We start from the raw sequence: 14,223 nt of genomic DNA, 5'->3' as shown, positions 1-14,223 counted from the left end.
TTCTTCAGAGTACCTCAGCAGGAAGCCTTTAATAATCGTGGTGCGCTGTTTTTCTATTTTACTTTGTTCATCTTCTTACAAGAGGCTAGTGACTCCAAACCTGCTTCCTTCCTTTCCTATTGTGTGCTAGGTAAACTTAGGCTGATTTTTGTTAGATTTAAAGTGGAGAGTAGGATTATTTACTTGAGATAGTAACGGAAAATCTTCCATTCATAGTAGAGCTACTTAACATTCAAGGGTATGAATGAAATGCCAATAATATGATTTGTTTCCTGATAATCTTGATTAGCAAGTAAATATTGTGAACAATGCCATGAAATTATATATTTTAATATTTTCATTCCCACATAAACCTCATGTAACTCAGTAGAAGTGAGAAATGTTTTCATAATCTCAGAAAGCATTCTCCACTGCAGTGCAACTTAATGATAGTCAACAATAAATAAAATTAATCAGTTCTTTTTAACAGTAGTGTATTAAATGGTATGGGGAAATGGGCATTAAAAGAAAACATTTATTATATTAAAACTCCAGCTAAAGATGGTCACTTCTTTCTTTGGAAATCATTGTTAGCAGAAATGTAAATAGCATGCTGACAGTCCACACTATACTTTGTTACTAAAAGCATAGCTCATCTTTCTCCTTCCTTGGTAAAGGTGACTTTCACCACTGTAACAGACACACTGACATGCCAGTGACCTCAAGCAATTATCCTTAATAGCTGTAGATTACCAAAACAAAACAAAGCACATGCCCAGTGTTAACCATAGTGAGAGGTCCTTGTCTCCCCTGGTTGCTAGTGGGAGTGGGCTTCTACCAACCTCTTAATTAGTTTCCTTCAACTAGGGATGTAGGAAATAACCAGAGTAGTGCTAGCAGTTACTGTTTGTTACTCTGTCAGCAATAAAAATCAGCTTCTTGCAGCACAGTTGTTATAAATGTCTCAAAATATAATTTATGCTCTTCACTATTTTGAAGTTATGAGAGTTTATTAAATTTGGCTGTAGGAGTGTTATTTGAAGCACACATATGACTATATATATATATATATACACATATAAAACTATTGCTATTTAACAAAGTTGGTTTTAATATTTTTGATAGCTATATTTCAACTAGTTTCCTGTGTAATCATATTTCATTTTATGTGCTTAAAAACCTTGCTCTGGGAAGGAGTTCATAAACTTCACGGGTTGCCAAAGAAGTCTTACACACACCCACCCACACACACACACACACCCACGCACAAAGATTATCCTGGCATAAATACAGACATTAAGATCATTAAAGAGCTACTAGTGCATCATGGACCAATTGATAGCCACCACAATAAATCTGAAAAACTGTAAATTATTACCCTATGATTGAGTGGAGAACCTTAAGGAGCAACCAAGAGCTGCAACTTAAAAATAGAAAAAAAATGTTTTCAGAAATCCGGGCAGCCAAGGGTAAGCAATGAGGGCAGGAAGGACCGACCCCCTTCAGTTTCACATTTTGCTACTGGCTAGGAGGACTAAAGGGTCCACAACTCATTTCCTATTGACTACAGCTAGGACCTTCCCACCAATTCCCATCTCCTCACCCCCCGCCCCCCCTGCCCCATCAAAGGGGCACATTCCAGGCAGGAGGGGGAATACAAGCCACTGAATCAAATAACTCTCTTTCAAAAATGTATGTCCAGAATTTTGCTGATATCCAATGACTTCTAGTGGGTTAACGTGCGTGTGTTGGCTTCCTTTCCTTGGGTGGGCTTGCGCTTCTGCAGCAGTTGGGGGAAATGTTTGGTCCACAACCTCAAGTTTGGAAACCATTGAGTTTCCACTGCTCAAAATAATGATTTACTGTCCTCACATTGCTCTCTCACATATGCCCACAGGCCAAATTCAGAAATGTCCCAGGAAACAGGTGACCTCTCTTGGCACTCTGGTTAACAATGCTTCTGCCCCTTAGCTCTCATCCAGTTATACCAGGTCTGCATGCCTCAAAGACTACTCAGGGAAATATTCTAAGTGACTTTGTACTGTAATCAGTGTAAACAAACAAAATTTACATTTTGATTATGTTTGGCTCATAGAGGTGTGATGGATGTGTGAAATATCCTTAGGCCATGTTAAAAAGCCTCAAGCCCCTCACACTGTAGAGTTAGTGAACCTGGCACATACAGACATTACCAATCAATCACTGCACTAGCCTCAGCGAGGGAGGGGATCAGAGTCCTGCACCAAACAGTCCCTAGGGCAGCCAATTCATTGCTAATTTATCACGCTGGGACTAATGTTGAAGCCTCTGCATGATCCTTATTCTAATTCTCTCTCTGCCACTGACATGTCGTGTGACCTTGAGCCAACCATGCCTCTTAGTCTTGACTTTTCCATCTATAAAATAAATGGGGGCTCATTTTTCAATTCTACCATCATTAGCCTGACTGGAAGAGAGAAGGTAGAATACATAATTTTGAGGTTTCATGCAATGTATAATTTTATCATGAAAACCATATTATATTAGATTGCCTGTGAGCATCTGAATATTTCACCAACTTTCTATGACTTAAATGGGAGATTATAATAATCCAGAGTATTATAGCTCTTGAAAAACATTTACAACAATTCTATTTATAAAGCAAATCTAAATCAGGAATACTGCAAGTTAAGGACAACTAACAATAAAACAATGTGTGTTTTGTTTTTTTTTAAAGCACACTCTCCCTCTCCCCCAGCATTCCTTTCTAAAAATTTTCAAGTCTTAGTAATTAACTCTAGTTTCCAATTACACTGTTTTTAGCACTAAGTGTTCACATGAGAGCAATCCGACCAAAATTCACGTAACATGTGGAGCTGCAGCTGTTACAGAATAACAAACCCAAGAAGGCTTTGATGTTTGCCTCCCACTCCCAGGTACAGGGACTAGAACGTGAAATTAAGGGTTGCAATTCATTTCCAGCCATCCAGCATGGTAAACACTGCCATTAATAGTCATTTGATTATGTATTTAATTCTCTCTAGAGATAGACTTTTGTAGGGAGAGGCAGAACTATCCTCTTACAAGGCATGAGGTTCTGGTGCTCAAAATCGCACCCTCTGGAGTTGGTGCAGGCACTCCTGTGGCCTTGGGAAGCTATACAACTTCTTTGTGCCCTGTTTTCCCATATACAGAAAGGAGACAGCATCTGTCACAGTGTACTGGTGTGGCTACCTTGGATGGCATATGCACAATTCTTAGAACACTGTCATCAGGAATAGTCCAACAAATATGAACTATTGTAATTTACATAAAAGAAAAAATGTTTCAAGGTGTTAAGTGTCTCCTGCTGTGGACTGAGGCTCCTTGGCCCACAGCCATAGCACCACAGAAACTGCTTCTATGATTCCATGTTTCTCTGAGGACACCTTTAAATTTTGGCATCTGCATCAGTGCTGTCCAGGCTGTGTACACCTGAGGATTCATTTTGTTGTGGCTCATGAAGCAACATCAGAGCTCAGAGTTTATGCTTGTAGGATATTATGATGCTACAAGCTGGCCAATGCCTGCATCTGTATCAATCTGGAAGGCTGGACCATCACAGATTCAAATACCCTGAGGCAGGTCAAGGGTGAGGGAGCCCATTGCTCTTCTATTCCTGTGTGGATCCCAACCCCAGCAGATATCACAGTGTTGAAGATTAGGAAGCAGAGGGTCCTCTCTTCTAGAGATCTGATCCCGCTGTTTTCTTGGCTCTCAGGTGAGACCTCCCTCCCCATCCACCAATCAGTAGCTGTCCAACAGAACCACTGTGTTTTGATATAACATCACCAGGCACAATGCAGGAAGGTCCCAATAAGGTCTGGTCTCTAGGACAAATTTTTAACTGGCACACTTGTCATCAAACCCCAGGGCCTACTCTTGTTTTAATAACATCACGAGAAGGACAGGGTTCCTGGTTTATAAGCAGGAAACCAAACTCTGGCCATCCCAGTGCGAAGGTTGCACACCAGACCAAACCAATTAAAATCAGAACCTCTGGCAATGAACCGGCAAATCCAGATGATTTCATCTTGTCTAATTCAATGAACAGCAAAGTCTGAGAACCACTAATTTAGAGCTGATGTCCTTGTTACCCAAAGTGTGATCCCAGCTACCCTGACTCCCTGGAGCTTGTGAGCAAAGCAGATTCTCGGGCCATTGCAGGCCTGCTGAGTCAGAATCTACATTTTAACTGGATCCCCTGATGAACGCACATTAAGTTTTGAGAAGCTCTGGTGCAGAAACTGCACTGTAATTAAATCGTTCTCAGCCTGCCCTTACATTCAATCACCAGACAGCTTAAAAGTCCACATATCTGTCCTTTTCCATAGCCCCTCAGATTTCACCAGTCTGGAGGGAGGCACTGGCCTGGATGCTTCTCTCAAGATTAAGAACCACTGCAACTAAACTGGGCCATATCACAGCACTTCCCATCCTGACCTACAGGTGTTGTTGGCAAACTGAGTTTAGCAATGCAACAGGTTCAAAAAGGTACACTCAAAACACAAGCAGACATTTTTCCTCCTTACATTTTAGTCAAGTGCTTATTTCCAAGCCTCTCCATTCCCTTTCCCTAAAAATGTAAAGGGCAATTAGACTACTCTCTCACTCAATAATTGATGCTGGACACTAATGAATGAATTTTGACTTTTAGCTACAGAAAATATTTTTTTATTAATATATATCATAAACAGGGATGGGCAAAAGCAGATTTACAGTTGTTCACATGGAAAATACAGAATAAACTCTGATTCTCATACTCACCACTGTAAACCTACTTTTGCCCTGCCTTGTAGGTCTTGTTTTGTTTTGCTAAGTAATGGTATATATGGGCCCCACAGTTGGAGGCTCTGAAGTAAATGTCACATTGACTTAACAAGAAAACCAAATTATTTATGAGTGTGCTTTATTCAGTACACTGACAAAAAGAAAATTAATAAACAGGCAAGGAAGACTTTATTCAAGACTATTGCCACAGGTAGAGAGGGCGAACTCAAGGCTGCTGAAAGAAAAGGTAGGAGGGTTTCTAAGTGAAGGGATGAGCCGTGGAAAGGTGCTAGAGGACCTTAGAGGAAGGTTGGTCAATGTGAATAGGCCCTTCAGGTTGGCTAATTGTTATTTATTGGAAACTAGAGGCCTGGTGCATGAAAATTCTGGAATCATAGAAATAGTTTCTGTGGTGCTATGGCTGTGGGCCAAGGAGCTCAGTCCACAGCAGGAGACACCTAACAACTTGAAACATTTTTTTTGTAAATTACAATAATTCATATTTGTTGGACTATCCCTGGCTGACAGTGTTCTAAGAATTGTGCATATGTCCTCCAAGGTAGCCACAAAAGTACACTGTAACAGATGCTATCTCCCTCAGCCTGGCCTGCTCCCTCTCACAGTCTGGGAGCCCTCAGGGGCAGGAGAAGACTCAGTGATCAAGGGCAGCACAAGCCTCAGCTGCCCTGGTTACCTGAGCCTCGGGCATCCCTGGGTGGCTGGACAGCCGCCATCTAAGGCTTGCTTGCACCTTGTGCTGGCCCTGGGTGGCTAGGGGTGGAGGGGACTGGGGGACTCTGGAGGCAGGTGCGCAGAGTGGCTGGACCTGCCTGGGGGTGGGCCTGACCGTGCCCTGTCACCCTGGAGGGACTGAGGGGACTGGGTACCACCATCTTGTGGCTGTGGGTGCTGCCTTCTTTGAGGGCATGGCAGTCAGTTAACGTACTCCTGTTCCACCCCACGGAAACTGGGGCAGGAGGTGGTATCTTCCCTCATGACTGTATTTCAAAGGAATAACTCCCAGGTCCTTAAGAAAGTCTTTGTAAGGTTATAAAATTGACAAGAAACTTTCAATCAAATGTATATGCATTTCAAGGAGGGATCAGTGTAGGAAAAAGGCCCTGCCTCTGTGAGTAGTTTGTTGCAGACTCAGTCAAGGGTCAGGACTCGGACTGGAGCCCCTGTGGTGACTTAGCCACTGTCTTCTTCCTCTATGCATTTTTAATAGGAGAACTCCCCTAGATGAGGTGCCCCACTCCTTCGTACCTTGGTGGTAGGCTGGTCACACAATTGACATTTGGCTTAACAGAATGGATTGGCTCTGTTTAGGCCTTGACACTAAATTTTATCATCAGTTTCATTTATGCTAGATCCCAAAACCATGAATTAATGTTAAAGACTTCAATTTTCCATTTTTCTTTATTTGTATCTCTTTTGGGAACCATACAGAAAGAAGACATGATTCTTAGGAAAGAATTCTCAGATTCTTGGTCAATAAATCTATTATTATTTAATAACTTTTAAGCACTACATTCATGATTTAACAAGAAGCCAGACTGCAGTGGAGTGAAGGGTACATGAGTGAAGGAACTGGCCAAAGTGAATGAACACAGCAGCGTCTTCTCCCCAGAAGCTTGGCTGGGAGTTGGGGCACTCATTCTCCCCCAAATGCTCTTTCTAAGGACAGTTTGACTTTCATCTAACATATTCAGTCATAATTATCAATAATTTTGCTTCACCATTGGCCTTTGATACTGATGTGCTCCCATTTCTCTATACTCTATTTTAGTAAATTGTTCACACATTTTCTGGGATAGGAAGTTGGAAGTCTTCTATATCCATTCTTTCTGTAGTCTTAGGATCCAGTCAATTACCCAACCTTGTGACTTGATGCCTTGCAATTTCATTCTCCCCTTTTCACCTGCACTGGTATCCCCTGTGTGCCATCATTTTCTCTCTCCTGGGTCATGGATGAGCTGCCCACTTCGTTCCTTGACTAATCCTGTGTTATCTCTACATGGGCAACAGAGCAATTTTCCTAACATAAAAGCAGATCGGCAAGGAGTGACATTGGGAGAAACCGGGTAAAGGGTACATTAAATCCCTTCCTGTTATTCTTTAAAACTGAATGTGAACCTACAGTTATCTCAAAATTAAAAGTCAAAGTAATGAATAGCGCTTCTTCTTTTCTTACAATATTTTAAATTATGTTCCAGAATTTTAAAATCCCTTAATGAACTAGCCTCTTGCCTTCTAGTTCAGTTTGACTTCTTGCCACATCCTGTCGTTGTACTACTGCTCCTGCCCTGTAGTGCAGTGTTTTTCAACCACTGTTCCGCGGCACACTGTTGCCTGGTGTGCCGTAGGTGCAGACAAGACAAGAATTTTATAATTTTTCACTATTTTGTTTACTTAATATTTCATAATAAAGTAATTATAAAATACTTTCTTTGTGTTTATTTGATTCCTATTCAAGAGAATTACTTTATATATAGTCAATATAGGCACAGAGTTAAATTTTTTAACATTTTCTAATTGTGGTGTGCCTCGTGATTTTTTTCATGAAACAAGTGTGCCTTTGCCCAAAAAAGGTTGAAAAACACTGCAGTAGTGAACCACTTAGAGATTCCCCAAATCTCCCAGATTCTCTCACATCTCGTCTTGGTCGATGAAGAAGCTCCCTTTGGTGTGGGCTCCTCTGCAACTTGTCAGTTTGAAGTTCCTTTTTATCCCTCCAATCTCTGCTTAGATCTTGCTCTTTCTCTGAAGCCTTTCTACATGGCCTCAAACTGACCTACACGTTTCATATTTAAAACTGTACAGTAATTTATGTATACCTCAAGTGTTTTCGCTCTAAAATAAAAGGTCTTTTTTCATATCTCCCTCCCCAGACTGTAGGCCCTGTGTTAAAAGAGGCTATCTTCACTTATCTCTGTATTTCTAGTAGCTGAGACAATACAAAGCTCAGTAAATATTTGTTATATGAACACCTGAATCCACTTCTTGCTTTCACTGAGAGCCTCAATTTAAAATGCATTGATGTCCCCAAATGTCTCTAAGTACTTATTATGCTCTTTTGGATGCTTCTTGTTTATTCTAAAAATTATATGAAAGTTTATGAAAAAGAAATAACATTTTGCACTTCACATAAAAATTCAGATGAAAAGAGTGAACAAAATATTATATATTCAAAACATAGCTTATATTCTAGACTCTTAAATTAATAAGGAGGTGATTATACCTTTTTTCTCCACCCACAGCACAGTAAGTGGCCCTTATTTTTACTATTTGTAGAAAACAGATACTTAGATTTCAAAAATTGTTTTACAAAACGACCAGCAGCAGTTTGAAGCATTTCAACAATGATTATGAACTCCACTTTTGTGACCTAAACAAAACTATTATTCCATGTTCAAAAAGCAAGACTTGTCCCAAGTGGACATGTTATCCATCCTGTGGATACTCAGGCCATGCTGCTCAGGTCCCGTTTGTGTTTGTGTCTCCTTCCATCTTCTCTTCTCCATCATCGATGAGGCTTAACTTGCCAGGGATCTGACCGGACTGGACTGCAGCAAGCCCTTCAGCCTCCACCTCAGCCACAGGTGATGTGCTGACAATGGTTCTTGATCCCTTCTGCATCCCCTCGAAATGGGCCACCTTTGTTTGTGTCAGTTGGTAACCAGCATCTGGATTGAAATCTTAGTTTCACCTTCTAGAAATCTAATACTCTTGACTTGTGGAACTTTATAAATTACACTAGAGGCCCAGTGCACAAAATTCATGCACTGGGGCGGGGGAGGGGGCCCTTACCCCAGCCTGTGCCCTTACGCAGTTCGGGACTCTTAAGGGGATGTCTGACTACTGCACACCCCTCTCTCAGTCTGGGGCTCTCATAGTCCAGGACCCCTTACTCCTTACTGCCCACCTGCAGTGAAGGCGGGAGAGGCTTCTGCCACCAATGCTGCACTTGCCAGCTGTGACCCCGGCTTCTGGCAGAGCAGTTCTCCCCCTGTGGGAGTGCACTGATCACCAGGGGGCAGCTCCTGCATTGAGCATCTGCCCCCTGGTGGTCAGTGCGCATCATAGCGACTGGTCATTCTGGTTGTTCTGCCGTAATGGTCACTTAGGCTTTTATTATATAGAAGGTCTATAATACTTCTTATTCTTTTCAGGACTTCTTAGAAAACGCAAGTCAGCGATTTGAGAGATGCCAAATGATCCAGATCACACAGTTCAGTTCCACAAGTTGGTGAAAATGAGTTCTGTCAACAGGGCAGTCTGATCAAGTCCCTCACCTATACAGTAGAACATGATAACCTCTGGGTGCACTAACAATCAAATTTCTAATCCTGCAAAAGTGAGCACCAGATCTGAAAATGGATGATCACACCAGGTTAGCACTTCCCTAAGGAAGCTCCCTGCCTGGGTGATCAAAAAAAGAGTCACTAATGCAGTTTGATTTCTCCTCATAAAACTTATTTATTTATTTATTTATTTATTTATTTATTTATTTATTTTTTAAGTAGAAACAACTCTGATGAGCAGATAGCTAATGGTGAAGTTTTTCTTGGGTAATCAGAACAATGAAAGTGAACTTGAGCAATACAAATTAAGCCAAAATTTCCCCATTACATTAATTCATTACCATATTGTTCACATATGAGTAAAAGATATAAGATCACAGTTGTTTCTTTCTACTTCTTTTTCTAACTTGGATATTAGGAATGAATGATATCATGCATTAAATAGGTATTTTACAACTGAACACTTTGGCTTTTAGAAAAGGCAATCCAATTCAAATTAGTTTGTATTAGATAATGGCTTTATTTAAATGAATGAAATTCTTTATATGTGTTTTTAATATGATTTAAAGCCAAACATAATAAGCCCAATATGTCAGGTTATTGTAACCAATCATCAAAAATGAATATAAATGCAACATATTTTTTAAAAACATAATAAATAATTTTTTATAGGGTTTATCTTATTACAAAACAATTTACTATATTTCATATATGTGCAAAAGTAATGTCTTATAGACTTAAAATGATTGGTGAGTGTTATTTGCAAAAATGAATAAACTTCTTTTGAGAAGAGTGGCATACATATGTCATTAAACTATGCCTGGTTGACAAGACTCCACAGTGTCCTATGTAGTGTAAAAACTTACTTATTAAATGTACAAACCATATATAAACACATACACACATATCCCCTATTATATCCAACCCAATGAAGGGTACTAAAAGATGGTGCTAAGTTTTGTATAATTAGAATAGTCAGTGAACTGAAAAATTAGAAAAGATCATTGTTAGTGGAGCTACATGTTTTCACTTGCATGTGAGTGAAAAGAAAAAGTAGTCAAAACAACTCAAAATATTATAAAATGGATTAGAGTCATTAAAATAGTGAAAAGTGTTAAAATTGCTATCCAAATTGCAAATATAAAAAGTGACTCTGGTTCCTGGCCAGCATTGCTCAGTGGTTAGAGCGCTGGTCCACACACTGAAGGGTTGTGGGTTTGATTCCCAGTCAAGGGCAATACCTGGGTTGCAGGTTCCACCCCTAGCCTGGTTGGGGCAAGTGTGGGAGGCAATCAATTGGTGTGTCTCTTTCATATCTCTCTCTCTGACTCTCTGTCTCTGTCTCTCTCTCTCTCTCTCTCTCTCTCTCTCTCTCTCTCTCTCTATATATATATATATATATATATATATATATATATATATATATATATATATATGTATGTATGTATATACCAATGGGAAAATGTTCTTGGGTGAGGATTAACAACAAAAAGACTTTTGAATAAATGTAAAATAAGTAGAAGATTATCCCTTCATATCTCTATGGCTTTTACCATTTTTTTTTCTTCTCTGAATCAGTTTGTTTATTTTTGAAGTGGAATAACTAAACTTCAACACCTGAGACACACATGTCTCTAGGGGAGCCCCTTTGCCACCAAAGATAGAGAAAACTCCTTAATCCTTTGTTCTGTGTCTTACAGAGTCATGTTATTGTACTTAAAATGGTTAAAGGATATGTGCCCTCATCTAGCTCCCACTCAAAGCGCACACACACACACATAATTTAAATGGTTTGAAGGAAAGAAAAATACTTTATGTGTATCCTGCACTAAACAAGGCAACTCCATATGTTTTTGGTATTATTTGGATTAAATGAAAACATTGGTTTCTCAAGTAAATTATATGAATTAAATGAAATCCTTAATTTGAATATAGTGAATAATGCTTGACACAATTTATCACTCTATATAGGGTCATGTTTTTATTTTAATTCCCAAGTGGCATAAAATAACCAGATCCCAATTCAATAATGTTTCAGCATAAGCAAAATTATGTAACTCAAAATAAAATTGAGGCATCATGTGCATAAGAAGTTAAATGTGTGAAGGAATTGAAATGAGTCTGGACTCCACAGGATATTCTAGGTATGTTAGCATTTAGGACAGCGCTTGGTGCAGAATAAGTGTAAAATTCATATTATGAACATCATCACCATCCACACAGCCACCTCATCATTTCCAATCTTGTTTGGTCTGTAACCACGACAACCAATAAGTATCTATACAAAAGTAAAAAATCTTTTTATCACCATTAGGATTTGAGACTGACTCTCCACTCAATGACAAAGTATGGATGTAACTAATTCTACTGATACGGTATGTGTTGGAGGGTTGACCTACTCAAGATTTTTTATTTCTCCTTAAGAAACAGGTATCACCCAAAAAAAGGTAGGATGATCTATTAATTGCAAGATCTTACCTGCGATTCAGAGACCTGATGAGAAAATAATTAGGTTCTTCTCAGGATTAGCAATGGAGTTAGAGACACTGTGAACCCTTAAAAACAAATGTACAGAAAATAGAGCCAAATGGCACATTCTGCGGGGTGTAGGACATCAAAGTGAACAACATCTACAAGGGGCAGACAGGCAGAAACCTGGCAGTAAGGACAGCTGTAAACCTTTGTTTCCATGTTCTCCAATCTGTCCCCTGTGCCAGAGGTGGGGGGCAGCTTGGGGACCTAGGAGGGTTGTACAGGTGGTGAAGAAAGAAGACACTGATATAGAAAATCAAAGCCTATTGCATGTTAAACCTGGTTGTTATACCGAGACATTTGCACACTGATCTGTTTTCCAGCAGTAGATTGAAAAGATTTAACTATGGGTGGATGGAAAGTTAGAATAAAAAGCTTACTTTTCAATATGTGTCAAAGTTAAGTATAGAAATCAACACACACACACACACACACACACACACACACACACACACAGCAAATGGGATCTGTAAAGAAATTCTGCATCATAATAAGAGCAGACAAAAATAAAAGGATATTTTTATCACCATTGGGATTTGAGGCTGATCTGCACTCAGTGAAGACTTACATGTCTGATCTTTACTTCACAGAGTATAAATTCAGAGTGACACAGGTATTAGGAAGAATGCATTCATGACTGAACGGTGACCAACAATGCAGATGATGGTAGTAATCTGAAGTTCACATACCCTGTCTCAAAGGGAAACTTGAAATCAACCCCTGCTCAGGGTTATCCAGTGAGGTTTTTAAATCGAATCTGCAAATAGTTACTGGAGCTTTCATAATGTTTGTAGTATTGTGTGTGCCAAATAAAATATATCTGTAGGTCACAAGTAGCCCAGGAGAGCCAATATATAGCCTATTCATGCACCAAATAAGTACATTCAGTATTTATATCTGAAAATATTAGAACCAAAAAGGCCTAATTATAATACCATAAATATAATATTTTACTCTTGAACTTGGACAGAACAAGGAAGCAAAACACAAATAAGCAAACAAAAAAAAAAATAGATAGATATATGATAGATAGATGAGTAGATAAAATTAGTCCATAATCAGTCAGGTTCATCTTAGAAAAGCAAGTCTAATTTAACATTATTAAGACTTCATAAGTGAAACAAATGAAGTTTTGACAGGAATAGAGAAAGTAGTGAAGTTCAATATCTTAGTGTTCTAATCTAAGAGTGTGGTGATTTTTGCACTACTCTGAATATACTAAAACCACAGAATTGTATACTCTAAAAGGGTACATTTTATGTATGTGAATTATATTTTCAAAAACTGTTATCTATAATAATAAAAGTGTAATATGCTAATTAGCCGAGACAGCTGAATGACCTTCTAGATTTCATTTCAGATGTCCTTCCTGATGAAGCCACAGTAGGGGGGTGAGGCAGAGACTGTTAGGAGTGATCAGGCAGGCAGGCAAGCAGTTAGGGGCGATGAGGCAGGCAGGCAGAGGCTATTAGTGGCAATCAGGCAGGCATGTGACCAGTTAGGGGCAATGAGGCAGGTAGGCAAGTAGTTAGGGGCAATCAGGCAGGCAGTTGAGTGGTTAGAGGTGACGAGGCAGACAGGCAGGTGAGCGTTTAGGAGCCAATAGTCCTCCTGGATTGGGAGAGGAATGTCTGACTGCCAATCATCCAGGGATCGGGCCTAAACCATCAATCAGATATCCCCACAAGGGTCCAGGATTGCAAAAGGGTGCTGGCCTGGCTGAGGGAACCCTCTCCCCCCGTGCATGAATTTCATGCACTAGGCCTCTAGTAAAAAATAAAGAATAAAGTAGGTTCTGTTTCTATGACAATAGTAAATACATAAAAAATATTAAAAATGGAAATTCAGTACATAACAAGAGTGGGCTTTTTTTTTAAAAAAAAGTAAAACACAAGGAAAAGAAATAACTAAATGCCTATTAATAAGGGTATCTATAATAATAAAAGCATAATATGCTAATTAAACCGGATGTCCTTCTGGGACTGCTGTTGCTAGGGCCAGGGCAGCGACTGGGGCTGCCACCTCGGCCGTTGGAGCCTCTTGCACAAATTTTGGGCATTGGGCCTCTGGTAAACTATAAAGAACAACTATTTTACACAATCATAAATAATCGGCATCTAATAAAGAAAAGAATTGTCTGGTAGGCTGTCATGAAATATCACCAATGAGGGTTAAAAAAACATGGTGTGTGCTCATATGTATATACTTGCTCCCATGCAAACAAATAAATCTAAAATACACACCATTGTTAAGAGTGGTTACCCCTTAAATAGAGTAGATGCCATTTTATAATATGATAGCAGTTATCATTTTAACAGTTTAAAATAAATTAATTTCCTTTATTTGATTTTTTGGTGTAATTTGAAATTAATTAAAGATCAATGATGAAAATCACTGGTGGTCCTTGTCCCTCCTGCTTTCTGTTATCTGAGACAGTGACAGAAACACTGAATATTAAAGTCTATTCAAGAAAATCATCCTGGGGGAAAATGTCCATGGCTTAAAAAAGCGGCAAAAGCTAGGAGTAAAATAGTATGTATAAATAGAATATTAAAACCAAAGTTAAACCTCTTTATGACATGAAGCTTATTCTACAAAATCAGGTCAGCGTGGTGTAATA

Source organism: Pipistrellus hanaki (genome assembly GCF_964339955.1).
Source record: "Pipistrellus hanaki genome assembly, chromosome: 3".
NCBI lineage: Eukaryota > Metazoa > Chordata > Mammalia > Chiroptera > Vespertilionidae > Pipistrellus > Pipistrellus hanaki.
This window is presented reverse-complemented; position numbering follows the sequence as displayed.